Source organism: Vombatus ursinus, unplaced genomic scaffold, assembly GCF_900497805.2.
Source record: "Vombatus ursinus unplaced genomic scaffold, bare-nosed wombat genome assembly UNPS02014832.1, whole genome shotgun sequence".
In the NCBI taxonomy this organism is placed as follows: Eukaryota; Metazoa; Chordata; class Mammalia; order Diprotodontia; family Vombatidae; genus Vombatus; species Vombatus ursinus.
The window spans coordinates 29,364,020-29,371,041 of NW_020954610.1; the positions used below are offsets into that span (position 1 = coordinate 29,364,020).

Genomic DNA, 7,022 nt, shown 5'->3' on the forward strand with positions numbered 1-7,022 from the left:
ACACACAAACACACACACACACTTAATTCTTCTCTTTTTGCAATAATTCCAATGAGAGTAAAATTTAAGCACTGAGAAGAATTATTCATGGAAATATTAAATGTATAATAGTTGCCCTGAGAAAACTGTTGATGCCAACTATTCAAAGTAAACCACCTTGCAGATGTTGAACATGCTTCAGATTAGCTGGTAAACAAATATTTAATAAATGCTTTTCCTGTTGATATTATACTAAGCACTAGGGATATAAAGACAAAAAAAAAATTCTCTGCACTCAAGGAAGTCACCTTCAAGTATGAAAAGTTTATTTTATAAACTTATCCCAAAATATATACCACATGCCCAAATCATGTATGCTTTAGTTTCTTTACTTTTAAAGTTTCATTGAACATTAGCTAACCTCTCCCATTAGTGCTGAAAAGGGGAACATTAAATAAGCAGTTGTAATACAGAAATTGTGGGCATATAACCACAATACCATAATTACACTATTTTAAATTTTATTATCAAACTCCATCATTTCATGGGTGAGGGAACTGAGATCCAAAGAGATAAAGAAATTTTCATTTATCACAGCTAGCTTTGTGGACTAAAATTACAATGAACTAACTACTGTTGCAGGGCTCTTCCTACTTAACCACATCATTTCAAACCATTAACTAACTCTGAAAAACGTGCACACAACACATTTAAATTTAATCTGAATTATTTACATTTTCTCCATCACTTTATTAAACCTAGACAATCAACTAAACATCAACTTAAGTCCTGACTAATCACACTTGCCCATTTCCAAGGTATAATTGTTCATACCGAAGGTTTAACAATTGGGTCTGGTGATCTACTTTGAGCTGGGTCCAGCACAATCATGGTTCAAAAACAAAGTGTTTTATTGGAAAATGTCATATTTTTTATTACAAAGATCATCTTGTTATAATTTTAATGCTGCTTGGAATATAATTTAACTTTGATACAAATATTCCAACCTCAGTATCATTGCTAAATCTGTTGAAATTATTTAATTTGTCATTCAGCAGGGGCATGGCTATGGAGGGAAGCAGATGGAAATAAAGCTGGAAGATTTTTAATGACCAACAATTAAAAGATCCATTCTAGAACCTTCATTTATGGCCAGAATTATTTCTTTTTTTTTTTTTTTGCCAAAATGATCTCTCTTATCAAAACATAATTCCTCTTAGCTATCAACAACATTCAAAATGAACAAAAAAGTAAAGATAAATATTACCATAATCATAGGATCAATGATTTAGTGTTGGTGCAGGACTCAAAAGTGATTGAGTCAAGTCCCCTAATTTTATGTTGAGGAAACTCAGGCCCAGAAAAATTAGATATATAATTGATTGGTAGATAAATATACAGATATAGGCATAGATATTTAGCATAAATATAACAGTACCATTCATATCATAACATGTTGTTTTATATATATATGCACACATATAAATATATGTATATATGTGTGTGTTTGTGTTTATGTGTGTATAGATGTACAGATATATATTCTTCATATATACCTACATATTTATATATAAATATGCCTAATTGCTCAGGATATAGGCATATATGCATATGCATATATGTATGTGTATGAATATATCTATATAAGTATAGATATATTAATATTGCTAATAACCTAAGCAATTATGTATTTTTTTATCAAATTTATTTTTCTTCTATTAATGGCTAGAACAGTATTCTGAGCAAGAAAATATCTTATTGAGGAGCCTCTACAGAGTTTCATGATCCCCTAATGTCTTCTGGTTTTTATTACTGCTATGTAGATATGTTGTTGCTTTTTATAGATTTAGTAAATATAGATATCTACAAAACTATGTCTATAGATATGTATAGATATGGGTATAGATAATAAAATCTATGTATCTCTCTATCAAAATGCTAATCATCTATGAACATATCTATACACAACATGGGATAATGGGTAGAGAGACAGCCTCAGACACATGAAGACTTGTTTTCACATCCTGTTTTTTATATGTACTGAGTTTATGACCATTGGTCAGTCACTTAACATCTGTGTTCTAGACAATTTTAGGATTTTGAATTGCAGAGAATGTATAGACCTGTTTTGAGAAAAAAAAAAGCTTCTTCATCTGGAGTTTCCTGGTATATATGAGTGTGTGTGTGTGTGTGTGTGTGTGTGTGTGTGTGTGTGTGTCTAGCCCATAACTTTCTCATGAGCTTTAATCACATTTCACCAACTGAAAATTTCAAATTGAATGTCCCAGAGACATCTCAAATTCAATGTGTCCCAAACTAAATCACAAATGTTCCTCCCAAAATGTCCCTTCTACTCAACCTCACTGTTTATATTAAGTTACTAGCTTCCTTTCAGTCTCTCAAATGCATTATTTTCAATTCCTCATTATTCCTCACCAGATATATGTAATCTATCAAATCATACCATTTCAACCTCTACAATATCTCTTTGACCCCTTCTCTCCATTTGTGCTACCTAAGTTCAGGCCCTCATCTCTTCTTGCTAATATTATTGCGATACTCTCTTAATTAATCTCCTTGCCTGAAGTTTCTCACCACTTCAGTCTATCCTATACATATGCACCAAAGTAATTTTCCTTAGCTCTTACTAACCACTCCCTAATTCAATCAACTCCAGTGGCTGCCTATTATCTCTGAAATAAAGTGTAAACCCTTTTGTTTAGCTTTTTTTCCAAAACATCACAACCTGTCACCAACCTATGTTCCCATCTTCAGTAGATTTATATTCCTCCACTCCCATCCCTTGTAACCCACTTAAATTGGTTTCCTCCTTATTCCTCACACATTGTACTCTGTCTCTAATCTCCATGTGTTCACAAGTGGCTATTCCTCATCCTAGAGGGCAATTTCTCTTTACCTTTTCTTATCGAGTCCCTTTCTCCCTTTAAGATGCACTTTAGCCACCATTAATTTCATGAAATTTTGCCTGATTTCCCCTACCATACCTTCACCCCAAACCTACAAATGCTAGTATCTGCTCTTCCAAACTACCTTTTATTAAATTATTTTGCATTTATTTTCTTTATACTTGTGCCATCTATACCTATTATGTACCTGATATCTCCTCTAATAGAATATAAACTCCTTCATATTAGGGATATCTCTATCTCTATCTCTATCTCTATCTCTATCTATCTATCTATCCTCTGTACCTAGCATTTGGCACATAGTAGGTGATTAATTTATGCTTTCTAACTGGTTGATTGCAAATTCAACTCTCTTCTATTGTTGTCTTTTTGTTTTGCCATAGTCAGAAAAGGCTTCATTCTCTGAACTCACATATTTGTGTTTTTTTTTTAATACATCTATAGTGCTATTATCATGTTCAGTTTTTATTACAGTTATTTGGGCATATGCCTTATTCCCTTTCACTAAACAATAAACTGCCTCAAGGCAAGGACCATATCTTATTTATCTTTACATTTTCTAGGGTCTGTTAAAATGCTCAGAACATGACAGGTACTTGATAGTATTTATTGAATTGACCACACCATAGCTGTAGTCATGAGAAAATAAAGTGTGCTCTTTCAATGTTTCTTGCATTGAGTGAGTGAATTGGTAAATAAGAGTCTTTATAAAGAAAAATGCTGTACAAATAATTTCATATATATATATGCACACACATATACATATGTATGTATACATATATACACACATGTATGTATACATATATACTCACATGTATGTATATGTATATATGTATACATATGTATGTGTGTATATATATATATAGCATGTGTGTATATATATATATAATGATAAGATGAATATTGGTTATATCTACATTTTCTGGATTATCTTGAGTATCTATGAATGAGTTAAAAGCACAATTAATATCTTCCTTGACAGTTCTGCTCTGAATCACACAGTTCTGCTGAGCACAGAGTTACTATTTATTTTTATCACAATTTGAGTTTTAATTAGCTTTCTCCTTTTGTTCTGACATATGTTACAATGTTGAGTACAAACTATGATATGAGGACCTTTTATTTCTTTGCCTAGCATTGTACAAAATGGAGCTGTAGTGGTGATGGAGACATTGATAGTGCTAAAGGGAGGTAAAGAAAGTCTTTTTTTCCCCCAGTTATAAAAGGAAATGTATCTAACAAAAGAATGTGTATAATTAAGAAAGAAAATTAATATGAGCCATTGCCTTCCCAGTGCCCAGAGAACGTACTGCAGCAATGTCATTCTTTCATGATCATGCTGGATAAACAGGAATCTGTTAGCAATGGTCTTTAGCACTATTTCCATGTCATAATGAACTTATATAATGTTTTCATAGGCACAGCTACAGCTTGTGAGAAACAAACAAAGATTTTCATAGCACATCCAAAAACTGAGTTATTAACCGCAACCAACAGTTTGACTTTAACCACAAATGTGAACATTTGGGGTAGATTCTCTAAATTTGCAAATCTCATGTTTCTTTTAATCCACTCCAATTCTGCTTTGCTCATGGAGCACAGCATTTTCTTTGATGTTGAGTAGTCCTGTGTCGGTGTCTCCCATGTCACACAATAAATTCTAAAATTCTTCAGAGGGACCTTGAGAATGTCTATGTATCCCTTCTTCTGACCACCATGTGAGAATTTGCTTTGTGTGACTTCTCCATAAAATTGTCTTTTAGAAACACTCATTCTTATTTTTTTCATGTAGTACTGTTTATTTTGCTTCAAAAGACATATAAGCATTCTAAACATTAAAAAAAAAACTTTCCAAATTGTGTCAAGAATAGACTTTTTTTTTTCTTTACTTGCATCACTGCTCTGGATTTCTGTTTCACTGATACAAGGCAGAACTCTATGGTTTCAAGTTAAAACTACTGCACTTTAAAGAAAAAGAAAACCAAAACTCCAGACACTTTTCTCATGCCAGCTGACCCCACCCTTGTGACACCTAAGAAGGGGAGCTGGGTGCTATTTCACTATATATACAGAGAGACAACTTTTAAGCTAAATGGACACCCAATGCAGTGTATCTGCAATCTACCCTCACATTATAGGCTTTGGGTTGCAGCCCCCTAGGAAAGGCAGATGAGCCTCATGCCACCTTCAAGCCTGGACCCCAAGAATATGTCTAGGGGTGTGGAGTTTTTTGTTGTTTTTAAAAACTATAGATATGTACAGTTTATAACCCAGAATTTTCTAGCCAATAACCATATAGTTAAACACCATCTTACAAATAAAAGAAAGCCTGAAAACATTTGCAAATGTTTTTGTTTTACACCAACAACAAAAGTGCACAGAGTGAGGAGAACACAAGAACATCTTTTCATTTAAAAAAATGTTTGGAATTATGTATAACTTTGATACAGTTTCTGGGTGCTCTGAGATAACTATGGCCATTTCACATAAACCAGTTATGATGTCTATCTAGAAGTATTTGTGTGAAGCTAAGTGATCAGAAGTCAATTAAGCCTAATGAGAGCAATCAACACCATCACAAAGGAGAGGTGTTTCATTTAAATGTATTTCCACTACTGTATGGTATTCACATGGAGGCAGAATATAGTACAGTTTTATTCATCATCTTCTTCATCCTCCTCCTCTTTGTCTTCCTCATCCTCCTCATCTTCCTCCTCTATCTTTTTCCAGGTAGCTTTAGCCACACCCTTTGCCCTATCAAACTTTCCTTTCAACATCAACTACAACATCCTTCTCGGATTTCTCCTTCAGTTTGACTGTCTTATTATTATATAGGTGATTCTCACTTGTTCCACATTTTGCCCAGCTTCTTTGCCACAACCCCAATGGATATGCCAGGCTTGGTAGACTTGATCTTTGGACAAAATTATGAGCAGAATAGGAAGAAGTCAGATGGTGGCCATTTAGGTGCATTAGGATCCTTCTTCTTTTCATCACTTTTCATTGATCCATAGCCTTTCATTTCTCTATCATATTGTACCTTATCAGCTTTTGCCATCCCACCAAACATGGATTTCTCTTTACCTAATATAGTCTTCCACCTCTCAGAGCACTTTTTAGAAAACTCTATAAAGTTAACAGGAAACTCTGGATTTTCCTTCCTATGCTCTTCCCAGCAAGTCTGCACAAGGAAGGCATAAGCAGATATCTTGCCCTCTGGTTTCTTGGGGTCACCTTTAGCCATGGTGAACTCTGCATTGTTCACTAGTCTGAGCAACACCCATTCTTATTAAATACACTAGAGAGGGGGACTTATGGTTCCAGGAGCCAAGATAGTGGAGTAAAAAGGTAGTCACTCTCACCCTCCTCTATCAACCTCTGAAAATCCAGAAAATGTCACCCCAGAAAAAACCCTGCAACAGCTGAGCCAGAAGAAAGATGGGGAGCAGCAGTGCAGTAACCCAGGTAGCTAGAGGGATTAATGGGAAAGGCCCCTCTTACTCTGGGGGAAGGGGAGCAGTATGGAATGGGAGGCATCCCGGCCAGCTAGTGGAAAGACCCACTTTAGCACACCAGGAGGAAATTCTGGTGCCTCAGCATTTTACAGCAAACAGGTCTCTTAGTGCCTTAGCAAAAATAAGGGAAGCAGCACTACAAAGGGCCCAAGGCTGATAAGCACCCTGCAGCATTCATCTGAAAGGAGCTGAAGAAAGCAACATAGAGTTGCCTGAAAGTTCCAGCCTTGCTGATTCCAGCCCAACACCAGGTAAGCTGCCAGAATCCTACAGTCTCCAATTGCCAATATGAGAGGCCCCAGCACACAAAGCCAGTGACCAAGACCTAGGCTCCCAACACAAGAAGCTTGGGTCAGTGCCCTCTGCTCCCCAGGAGGGGAGCTCAATCTGTTTAAAGGCCAGGGAATAAAGAAACGCCATGAGTAAAAAGAAAAATACAATAGATTCATATTGTGAGAAGAGTGAAGATCAAGACAGAAATTCTGAAGAGGACGACAGTGTCAACAAACCCACAACTGCAACCTCAAAAGGGAATATGAAATGGTCTGAAGCCCAAAAAAGCTTTCTTAGAAGAGCTCAAGAAGAATTTTAAAAGTCAAAT

The 7,022-nt window shown here is 35.3% G+C and overlaps 1 pseudogene; it reads right to left on the minus strand.

Moving 5' to 3' along the window:
* Positions 1 to 5,560: 5,560 nt before the first annotated feature.
* On the minus strand, positions 5,561 to 6,150 carry LOC114026095 (annotated as a pseudogene).
* Between the last annotated feature and the right edge of the window lie 872 nt (positions 6,151 to 7,022).